Raw genomic sequence first — 12,265 nt, 5'->3', positions numbered from 1 at the left:
TTATCTATTTCACTTAAAGTGCAATTTTCTTCAGAGTGGCTAGGCTACTCGCACCTTCAACTGCAAGAGGTTTCTCTAAGGCTTTCCGCTTGGCTATAATAAGAAACCAAAGTTAACAGCTCAAAGAAAGCTATTGGGGCTGTGACAATAAATGTAAACCCAAAAGGCTGTCAAAAGTCTCTTAAAATACCCCACGGGTTAAGGCTGCTGATTATATAGCAAGTTGGAGCCAGAGAGATCACTTAAACAGCCCCCAATACGGGTCTGTACTAGTGATAGCGCGTCCAGTCCTTATAAATTACTTATGCTTGGACACGCTGGAGGTCGGACACGAGCTTCTCCAACTCTTCGGAACTGAAGGCGGGGGCCCTTTCCCCAGTCGCAGCAGCCATTGTCACTTCCAGACCGAGGTCACAGCAGCACTTGCAGTATAGGTCCTCTCCTGTGGATGCTCAGGTCTCGTGTGATTAAGCAGAGAGAAAATGGCGGTCACGCCCGCGACGGTGCGTACCGTGGCGGTGCGTACCGCGACCGCCGACGCACATCGTCATTGGCTCCTGAAACCCATAGGGTTCAATGTTAACCAATGCTGCTTTGCGCCACGGTCTTCGACCGCCTACCGCCAAGGCGTGCAACGCCAGCGCAATGACCGCACTTCACATAGTCACACTTCACAGGTCAGGCAGCCGCCATTTCAAGGGCCCACATGGCTTAATTCCTACTGCGTCACACATGGCTAGGCCTTGCATCGACACTCATACAAGCTATTCAATCCAGAGAGATTTGTGTACTGTGCAGGCTGTGGGAACTTACCTGTGGGTTGATTGACTCTGTGCTCCATGTTGTCCTTTCTAGGCACCGTCCGCTGGGACTTGCGAGGAGACGGAGGAATGTTCCCGTGTACAGACCGCTGGTGGACCTGTCGACAATGGAAGAACGACATGTCATACTCACCTACAGACTCAACAGTGCCACTATACAGGAACTGTGTGCCCAGCTGGATCCAGACCTGATGACACCCATCCGCCAACCCACAGGGATTCCGCCTCTAGTGCAGGTGCTGTCAGTACTCCATTTTTTGGCTAGTGGATCATTTCAAACTACAGTGGCCATTTCATCTGGGATGTCTCAGCCTATGTTTTAAAGGGTGTTGTCCAGAGTGTTGTCTGCCCTGATGAAATACATGCGGAGCTACATCATTTTCCCTGAGGTGGGTGACTTGCCTACAGTGAAGGGTGATTTCTATGCCCTTGGACACATTCCCAATATCATTGGTGCCATTGATGGTACCCATGTGGCTTTGGTCCCCCCAAAAGACAATGAACAGGTGTACAGGAACCGAAAAAGTTATCATTCCATGAATGTCCAGGTGGTCTGTTTGGCTGACCAGTACATCTCCCATGTAAATGCCAAGTTCCCAGGGACAGTGCATGACGCGTACGTCATGCGAAATAGCAGCATCCCTTATGTGATGGAACAGCTACAGAGACAGCGTGTGTGGCTGATTGGTGACTCTGGTTACCCCAACCTGCCTTGGTTATTGACCCCAGTGAGGAATCCCAGGACAAGGGCAGAGGAACGGTACAATGAGGCCCATGGGCGTACTAGGAGGGTGATCGAGCGGACCTTCGGCCTCCTGAAGGCCAGGTTTAGGTGCCTGCATATGACAGGTGGATCCCTAATCTACTCACCAAAGAAGGTGTGTCATATCATCGTGGCCTGCTGCATGCTTCACAACCTGGCTTTGCGACGCCAGGTGCCTTTCCTGCAGGAGGATGGTCCAGATGGTGGTGTTGTGGCCGCTGTGGAGCCTGCGGAGAGTGAAGAGGAGGAAGACGAAGAGGACGACACAGACAACAGGGACAGAGTGATATTGCAGTATTTCCAGTAACACACAGGTAAGAATCTACTCCTGCATTTTATTATATCTGTAACAGTACTGGCTCTCTACTGTCTGACCTTTCACCCCAATGTATGGTAACTTAGTTGTGAATTTGCCTTCCTATTTCAGTGATGTGGTCCCCACGGAGTGCCCTCTGGTTTATTTCCCCATGGACTACCGCTGTGTGACACTGGTATGGTGTCATCACAATGTATTTGGACATTTTTGGTTGGTTATATCGAATACATTTGGTTTAAAAAAATAAATAGCAGACTCCAGATGGTTTTTGTGCAATAATTGTGTTTATTGAAGTGCAAAAATTGGTGTATAGTTCAAAAAGGGTGATGGGTGATGGTGGAGGCATGACCATGGCAGAGTCCAGACTCACGTTCGCACAGGTGCATTGTCCATATGCCTGTGGAAGGTGGAGCAGGGGCAGTTCAAGGTTGGACAGGGTGAACAAGTGGGACAGTGGGATGACATCCGGGGGGATCCGTGCATGGCGGGGGTCTTGACATCCTACTCTGTCTTCTTCCTCGATCTCAGGCCTTTCTTGCGGGGTGGTTCATGTTCTGCAGGGGGTGGGGTCCGGGTGGGCCGTTGCTGTTGTGTCGGGGCCTCCTGACCACTAGCGCTGGCGGAGGTGGTGGGCTGTTCTTCCTCCATGCTAGTGGCAGGGGCCCTTTGGGGGGCCACATGGTCCCGCAATGTGGTGACAATCTGGTTGAGTGCCACCACGATTGTACCCATTGCGGAACTGATGCTGCGCAGTTCTTCCCGGAACCCCATGTACTGGCCCTCCTGCATGGCCTGGATCTCCTGGAACCTGGCCAGGACCGTCGCCATCGTCTCTTGGGAGTGGTGGTACGCTCCCATGATGGTGGTGAGGGCCTCTTGGACAGTGGGTTCCCTAGGCCTGTCCTCCCTCTGTCGCACAGCAGCCCTCCCAGTTCCCCTTTGTTCCTGGGCCTCTGTCCCCTGGACGGTGTGCCCACTACCACTGCCCCCAGGTCCCTGTTGTTGTTGGGGTGGTGGGTTGCCCTGGGTGCCCTGTAGTGGTAGACACACCGCTGCTTGACCTGTCCTGGAGACAGAGGCATGGGCCCGCTGGGTGGGTGCTGTGCTGGGGTTCCCAGAGGGGGGTAGGTCTGCTGGGGCCTGTGGCTGCCTGAGGGGAACCGACTGTCTAGAGGTCCCCGATGGTCCGGGCTGGTCATCAGGTTCTAGGTCGACAGAGCTGCTGTCATCACTGGGGGCCTGTTCTGGGGGTGGGATGGACATTTCTGGACCCTCCGGGCCGGTGTGTTGGCGTTCGGGCCCTGCAGGGGTAAAAGAGTATGGTTATTGCTTCTGTGTGTGCCATGGCGTGCGATTGGTGGGTGCCCTTGTCCCCCAGTGCTGGCATTCCCTTGTGGGAGGAGTTGTGAGGGTGGTTTGGGGGGGGGATGGGTATGTGCAGTGGTCATGCTTAGGTGATGGGTGTCCATGGTTTGTGTTGGCATTCAGGGGTTGGTGTTGGTTTGGGTGGGTTGTGCTGGTGAGACATTAGCAGGGAGGATATGTGCTGGGGGTTGGGGGTGAGGGTGGGGGTGGGGGTTTGCATGCTGGTGGTTGGGGGGGGAAATGTTGAGATTAGACTTACCAGAGTCCATTCCTCCGCCTACTCCAGCGAGGCCCTCAGGATGCAGGATGTTCAAGACCTCTTGCTCCCATGCTGTGAATTCGGGTGGAGTGGGTGGGGGTCCGCCGCCAGTCTTCTGCACAGCGATGTTGTGTCTTGGCACCATCGTCCGCACCTTCCCCCGTAGGTCGTTCCAGCGCTTTCTGATGTCTTCCCGATTTCTGGGATGCTGTCCCACAGCGTTGACCCTGTTGACGATCCTTTGCCATAGCTCCGCCTTCCTGGCTATTGTGGTGTGCTGCACCTGTGTGCCGAAGAGCTGGGGCTCTACCCTAATTATTTCCTCCACCATGACCCTGAGTTCTTGGTCCGAGAACCTGGGGTGTCTTTGGGGTGCCATGGGGTGGTGTGGATGAGGTGTGGGGTGGTGTTTGTGGTGATGAGTGTAGTGGTGTGTGGTGTTTTGTGCGTAGATGTAGTGTGGGGGATGATGTTGGGTTCCTGTGTGTGTTGTGGTTTGCGTTCCCTGTGCTCTCTCTCTGTGTATTGCGCCTTGTCTCTGAATTTCGATTTGTGGGGGTTTGTGGGTGATGTGGGTGTGTGTTTTATATCGTATTGATTGTGTGGGAGTGGTGTTTGTATGTGTATCAGGTGTGTGTATTTTGAATTATCCAATGTGGCTGTGTTTTGTAAAGGTGTGTGTATTTTGACCGCGGCGGTGTGTACCGCCAATGGGATACCGCGGTTGAAAGACTGCGGCGTGGATTCGTGGGTCGTAATGGCATGGGCGTATTTCTGTTGGCGTGACGGTGGAGGTTTGGTCATCCCCAGTTTATCGCTGACCGCTGATGTGGCGGCCTTCAGTGGAGGTCGGGTTTTTGGCGGTTTGGCAGTTGTGGGTCAGAATGACCCTGGCGGGTTACCGCGGCCGCAGCAGTGTTATGGCGGTCTTCTGACCGGCGGTAACTGCCTTTTACCACCAGGGTCAGAATGACCCCCTTTGTGTCCATTCCTTCCCAAATGGTTCAGTAAGGCAATAGTGTCAACTGTACAGTCATTTTCTGTTTTGGATGCAATCAGTAAATCGCCAATATACTGTACTAAGGTTGATTCAAAAGGTAATTCCAATGATTCCAGATTTTTCTTTAGAATCTGATTGAAAATTGATGGTGACTCTGAAAACCCTTGAGGAATTCGACACCAACTGTAGACTCTGTCCAGAAATTTGAAACAAAAGAGAAATTGGCTGTCCTCATAAAGAGGCACAGAAAAGAATGCTTGTGACAAATCCATGACTGTGAACCACTCTGCATCACAGGGAATTTGAAACATTATTACAGCTGGATTTGGTACTACGGGACAACATTTGACTATTATGTCATTTATTTTTCTCAAATCTTGAACAATTCGGACTTTTCCACTTGGTTTTATTAGTCCCATGATTGGTGAATTACATGGACTACTTAGTACTTCTTTCAGTACTCCCTGTTTCACAAATTCGTCAATGAGTTGGGCGACTTTCATGAGGGTATCTTGTGGCATATGGTATTGTGGAGTCTGAGGAATATTTACATTAGGTTTTACATTCACTTTTACTGGTTCTGCTCCTTTGATCAATCCTACTTCTTTCCCTGTCATATCCCACACTTCCTTTTCAACAGTTTCTTGTAAATCAGTTGGAATATCTGCTTCAGTAAGCATAGGATAAAGAGTAATCAGGGGATACTCTTCATCAACAGTTTCTATATCTAAACTGTCCTCTTCTTCCTCATCACTGTTTGTCTGAATTTTAATTCCATTATGTGAGCACATAATCGAGCATCCTACTTTGCATATTAATCTCTTCCTAATAGGGATATTGGACTTGAGTCACACACCACAAATTTATGTAACCCTTGAAAGTTACCAATTTTGAGTTGCACTGGATCTGTAATTGGGTTTGTCAGATACCGATTTGCTACTCCCACCACTTGAACTGTTCTCCCTGAAAGTGGCAAATTTGGTACTTCAATACTTCTAACTGTATAGCGTGTAGCTCCTGTGTCAACCAAAAATGAAACGATGTGACCCATAACTCTTCCTTCCAAATATGGTCCCTTTTGATCAACTTCCAAAGATGCTGCAAGCATACACTTTCCCTCCTCATCTGAACTTTCACTCTCCCATTCATTGTTTATTCCATTCTCACTGTGTAACGGGAATTGGTGTACTGTGTTACTTTGATTCATTCTTTGACCTGTGACCTGTTGAGGAAGCATTACTTGTTGCTGATTCATTGGTGCTAAGGGTACTTGCATTTGCTGATTAGGTACCATAGGAAACTGCTGTTGCATTGGCTGTGATTGTGCCATTTGTACACGAGGCATTTGCACCTGCTGTTGTTGTATAGATTGTAGACCCTGCATCTGATTTACATTATTTGGGAAATTTGGGTTTGTACCTCTCAATTTTGGTCCTCTCATATTCTGAAATGTATTGACATCATTGTTTTGCTGACCTACACCTTCCACACCAACATTGGGCACTCCGTTTCCAATGTCCGACGATTCCGCACGTGTGACATGGCATCACTTTCTTCATTGCCTGTATACCATTAGGAATCATGACAGTGTTTAAATCAGGACCATTATTCACAAAACCTCCTCGGCCTCTGCCTCTCATCTGTGGCTGAAACATAGCATTTCCCAGCTGTTGCTGCTGCAGCAACTGTTGTTGGAAACCTTGCAAACCTGTCTGAGCTACTCTAATCTGCAACACCATCACTTTTTCTTTCAACCTTTTCTGCTTTGTCTCAATCTCATCACTGCAGTATTTTGCATAGTTCAACACTTCATCGATCGATTTTGACTGCCAACAAATCAAATGTATTTTAATCATCTGGCTAATTTCTGGTCTCAATCCTTCCACAAATCTGTTATACAAAATGGAGCATGTCCTTTGCCTCAATCGTTTCAGTGCCACTGTAATGTTTAAATGCTTTCAACAATCTCTCATAGTATGCATGTATCAACTCTTTAACTTCCTGTGCTGTTCTGTCAATTTTCTGCCAATCTACATTTTTCGACGCAACTTTTGTTTTCAAATACTCAATCACTTTATGGTATATGTTCATTACCCTAGGCGATGGTGCGCCTGTGTCCTTATCTCTTTCTGGTTCACTCGTTGCCCAATCTACAGCCCTTTTGAAACTCTTCCCACAAATCTGCTGGAACTACAATTTCGAATAAAGTATTCAGGTCTTCCCAAAGACACTTTGCGAGTTTCACAAATCTATCTGTTTGTTGATACCATTCGATCTGTTTCTCTCTTAACTTAGGGTAATCATCCGTAAAAGGTTGAATGTCACACCTGTTCCATGGTACATGGATAAGTTTTCCTCCTGCTGTTTCTCTCATTGGTAACATGGTTATAAGATCACCATTCTGTTGAATTTTATCATTCTGATCTGGGGCACTTTCTTTCTTCTTATCCTTTTTCTTAACCCACCTACTCTCCCACTTGTCTAAACATCTCCAAACCTGCACGCTTTGCAATATTTCTTTAAGGTGTGTTTTCATTCCTGCAGACCTCATGTGTTCAAAATCTTTTGCCTCAAAGTCTAGCCTGTAACTTCTGCTCAAGTGCTTTGTTTTATTTATGTCTATTTTGTGTCTGTCTGCAATTTCTTGTAACCTCTTATGTATGCTGCTTACTTCTCTTGTAATTCTAGGGCAAATGCATCTCAGCTCTTCTTCTGTGTATGATTCTAACCTGTTCAGACCCATCGTTCCATCTACGAGTTCACCTGCTTCCATGCCCAATCTTATTTGATTAAAATATTCTTCTCCTTTCCCCTTGGGTGTACTCTGTGGGGTATTCAGACTATTCAACCATTGTGTTAACTGTTGTGCGTTTAGTCCCATTAATGTAGCATCTACGTCTACTGCTACTGATGGTTTCTGTATTGTTTCTGTTTTTGAGGTTTGCGGTATTATTAGTGGTGGATTTGACCTTACCACAGTTGACGGAACACAAATTGGAATTGGACTAAATTCCAACAGAGACCCAGATCTATTTGAGAGTGTTCATACGGGAGTCATTTCTTGTGTATTTTCTATGTATCTCCTTCCTGTCTCATTCTGTGTCATTACACCTTGATCACATACACTTGGCTTTGCTTGTATATTTAATGGTACTGGCGTACCTACAGTGATAGGTAAAGATATTGCGTCCGGATTCTGTCTGTTATCCGATTTCTATGGCATGTTAATTCCCACATTACGGTTCATCATTGCTGACATGTCTAACTGTGTTTCTGCTGTTTGAATGTACTTTGGCATTTCTTGTATCTGCTTTTGAGGCATCAAAATTTGTGTTGGTTCGGTTTGAATCAATGTTGGTCTTTGGTAATTCTGTCCTCTCTGCACCATTAAATTAAAAGTTATTTCCAAATTATGTACATCATAATAGCGTCTTTGGACCTGTGGCTGATAATCATTAACAGGTTCCAGTTTAGTCATGTCATGATATATTCTCTGAACTTGTGGTATTTCTTGTGTAAAAGGCATATCAGGACTACTCTGTCTCTGCAATTTTCTCTAATTCGGTATTACAGTACCCTGTATCGGTTCTGGAGGGGCAGTAATAGTGCTTGGGCCATTTTCGTTTTCCACATATGGTGGTGGACGGTCATTTAACAATTGCAGAATGAACTCCTCATCGTCTGATTCGTCTGACCTTTTCGAGGTTCTCTTATTTTCTCTATCTTTGGACTGACTCCTGTTTGTTTTATGGGTAGCTTTCTTTCCTTCCATCTCTGCTTCGTCAGTAATTGCTGGAAAAATTTGACTCCCTGCAATATATCTGATCTCCAAACCTTTCGAGCACTATTCCATCTAGCATCCGCTAGTGTCTTTTCTACTTTTCTCACTCTTGGCTCAAATTTCTTTTGTAGTTGCCTTCTAGCCATTTGTTCCCAAATTGCTAATGCTTCAAACTGTGCTGGTCTTGGAGGTATTTTCATGTCATATTTCGCAAATCTTAAATTCTCCAAAACTCTTAGATTAAACGTCCCATGGATAGGAAACGCTACACTTCCATGCTTTTCTGTTAATTTACACCATTGCTTTAACCAAAGACATGGTGCAACACCCTTTTCTTCAATTACGATGTAAGCTGGTGTACCCTCAGGCGGTGTTTATTCTCCTACATTTGCTTCAATATATACATCTCCCCTCAAGGCACTCTTAAATGCTTTGAAAAATTTCATCTTTCCATCTTTTATTTTCTCAAAAATGTAATCAATAAGTGACTTTAATTCCCAGAATACTCTTCGCTTCCCTTTCCCCACCAATTGCGCTTCACGGACTGCGTCCAATCCGTGCGCGACCTTCCTCACCAACCAACCTATCCCAGTGCGGCTCCTAGTGACGTCACATTCACACACTGTGGCTGACAAAGTCTCGCGGCTTGTCCTCCTTCATTCAGCTTCACTCAAAACTAATTTCTGCAATATATCGCGAGCACTAATCAAAAAGAAGAAAACAAATCTGTTGATTTACTACAGAAAAGGTAATACAATCGCTTCAGAAACCTTAGGGACTTTTCACTAGCCTCTGCAGTTATTCGATCTTTCTCGGTTTCCCACTTTCGCAAGCAAAATTTGACCTGCAAACTTTACTCTCAACTGATCAATGAACTATTCTAGTGCACCTTAGAATTCGTCAAATCTCAAAGTCGAAAATTTTCTTTTATTCCTCAACATTCGTACTGACTTGTTGACCACGCCCGATCAACCTATTAAACCAAACAAATTACAACATCAATCAAGTGTCTCATACACTTTTCAACATACTCTGGAGTCTCTTGACCTCGCAGGGCCCGTCTCAACATCAACAACCACGTGGACAATTTTTTCCTGCACAAAGCACTACACACATATGAAGTTCGACGACTTCCCTACTTTCACACTTTGGAGTACCACTCCTCTAAAATTTTAATTGGAGTTCATAACCCCCTAAAATCCTCACAAACTTCACAATTCATCTGCAGCTTAAGCTATGAAGCGCAAAACCCTAACTTCACTCATACCGTCACTAGAAACGCCGAAAACATTCTCACACCTCCCTTTCCTCCATTCGCAAGCACCGAGATTCCAGGAAAGTCATTGGGGATTTAGGGCATCATCATCTCTCCAACTTGTTTTATTAAAGAAAATTCTAACTTAAATCCATCTATTGTTCGGATGGGTTCCCAAAGGGCCAAACCATCCACTGCTACCATCTGCTGATAGCGCGTCCAGTCCTTATAAATTACTTATGCTTGGACACGCCGGAGGTCAGTGAACCTTTTGACCAGGTTGAGTTCTCCTCATCCAAAGAATTTTCGGATCCCTCAAATCAATAATCAATAATCATTTATAATCAATAACCAATACTCGATTAGTAATCAATCAACAAATTAGCTAAACAGAAAATCAGTAATTAGAAACACCATGACCTTTCAGTCATGAATAACCACACCTTTTTATTAAAAGTTAATGAGTTTATTTCCCTATATTAACAAAGCTAACACAATATAAGTAAGTCTCAAAATTAAATGATACACATATACGAACATTACTGGCTGTACATAACGACGGAAGAAACGCAATCTACGCAAAACTTGGACTATAATGCACTCGGCTATAGCAATGCAAATCACTAATAAAAGTAACTGGATTTGACTAATTGCATACATTGGTCAGCATAATAAGATTTCAATTCAGCATGGTGCATCAAATGAATACCTCATCTAACCTCTGATTAGCATTGGCATGTGGGGCTTCATTCCAAAAATGAATTTAATCAACATAAATTTAGAAACCTTCTAGCTTAGGCTCTGTCAAAAATAAGCAGTTGGTACCTAAGAAGGAAAATACAATGAATAATACATTTATCTTTTTATAATTACCAAATACAATCAGCATTCAAGGTAAGTCTTCGTCCTTCAGGTACCGGTTCGATCAGCATGGGGCAAACTTCAAGAGGGCAAAGTTTAAGGCAAGTTTTCCTTGCAGCAGCAAGGAATACAGGGGCAAAGGTTATCGTATGGGCAAGACGGGGTAAAGCTAAAGTTAAAGTCTCTATGGTGAGAATTCTTTAAAGTCTCTCTCTCTGGGATAGAGAAAAAGCATCAAAGTGTCATCAAAGTGGATTCTCAAATCTGGCTTCAAAATGGCATCAAAGAAAATGGCTGGTTTCTCTCAGTCCGATGGGATTAAGTAAGAAAAGTTCAAAATTCTTCAGGTTCTTCCATTGGAGGGTCCATGGGGTGTTTTCTCTTTGACCAATGAATAGCGTTTTTTCTCTTAATACTCATCTACGCATAAGGTGTCCTTGGAGTTTTGGAACACAAGTAGCAACAAAGTTGCCAATTAAATTCTGCATCAGTGTCTTTATTGTCTGCACCTGCAGAAACTGACCTTGCTTCAAAGGGGATGAAAGTTGCCTAGCACGCATCCTTGAGATAAGTGTATTAGTCATTCTACTGGAAAAATACAGCTTTTAAAGGTTTAAAACACGTCTTTGTTAATACAAGTGAAAACTTACGCAGTTAAAATTGAGACCAGGCAACTAGGCCAAAGCCTCTGCTAAATTTAAGCTAAGCATATAACAATTTTAACAAGAAAATCATAGAATATAGCTGCAATTATGACATTTGAATATATTTGTCGGTTTTCATGATTAATTAAGCTTGTTTATACTAATGGCGATCTACTTCGTGGGCACATTTTCTACATACATTATTTTTCTTTGCTAAAATCACATTGTCTTATACGATTTTGTTACATGATATATAAATGTTTGTTAGTCTTTCTTTTTCTGCTTCATCACTAGCCCCCACAACTGTAACAAATAGAGTTGGCGTTACTTAGTTATTTGCATACGCCAATCAGTGTAAATACAATAATAGCTGAGTAATGCTGTTCCTGAATTTCACACTTACACTTCAGAGACGACAGGCCTCATTCCTGGAAGCCAAACATAAACTCTGTGATCGCAATATAAAAAATGTCATGCTTTAGGCTGCATGCCTAAGGGTGGTCACTGATCAGGGCACAGCATTTTTTCTGCAGCCAGACGATGTGTGGGAGTGGTTTGCCCTGAGTCCAGAGACATGGGGGAGTAGTAGACGCCCTCAGAATCGGCCCCGGGACAGAAGTGAACCGGGTGGGGCCCCAATGTCAGACCAGGTGCATAGGGATTGACAGGTGCTGTTGCTGCTGCATCTAACCTCATGACTTATGGACAGTCACTAGAGAAGGATGCAGCAACCAGTTGTCCTGACATGGGCTCGGAGTCTGACTCTGCCCTGCACACCCACCGGAGCTAGGACCCGCCTAAGATCACTTCCTAGACTGCAAATTTGGTATATTAATACACTATTCTCTTGCTGCTGTCCATTTATACCCTCTGCAGTTTTCTCTCTTGGTCATTCCCTTTTTTCCCTTGGGTGCCTTGGTGGGTAGGGCATTACTCTCTCTCTATTGCATGTTGGCAGCTTCCCTACCTTGTTGAGTTCCTGGTGGTCCCCTATCGATTTGTTGAAGGACGTAGTGTTAGGATACATTGTCGGGGGTCCCTTTCCCTTCGTGTGGATTCTGTCTCTCTTCAACCAATCCTAAGTCTAAACTGCTAGTGTATCTCTGGCACCGGAGGACTGTTTAGTTGTCTTCTTTAGTTTGAAAGGGAGTTGTTGCCTTGCTGTCCTGGAGTTGGGGTGTCAGTTAGTTTTGTTGCATG

At 45.0% G+C, this 12,265-nt stretch overlaps 1 protein-coding gene across 1 annotated transcript in view; it reads right to left on the bottom strand.

Moving 5' to 3' along the window:
* Window positions 1-12,265, bottom strand: part of SLC7A10 (solute carrier family 7 member 10) — a 524,687-nt gene that overhangs the window by 196,444 nt on the left and 315,978 nt on the right. The window lies entirely within an intron of this gene.

Source organism: Pleurodeles waltl, chromosome 12, assembly GCF_031143425.1.
Source record: "Pleurodeles waltl isolate 20211129_DDA chromosome 12, aPleWal1.hap1.20221129, whole genome shotgun sequence".
NCBI lineage: Eukaryota > Metazoa > Chordata > Amphibia > Caudata > Salamandridae > Pleurodeles > Pleurodeles waltl.
The sequence above is the reverse complement of the archived record's forward strand: the minus strand, read 5'-3'. Positions and strand labels throughout refer to the sequence as shown.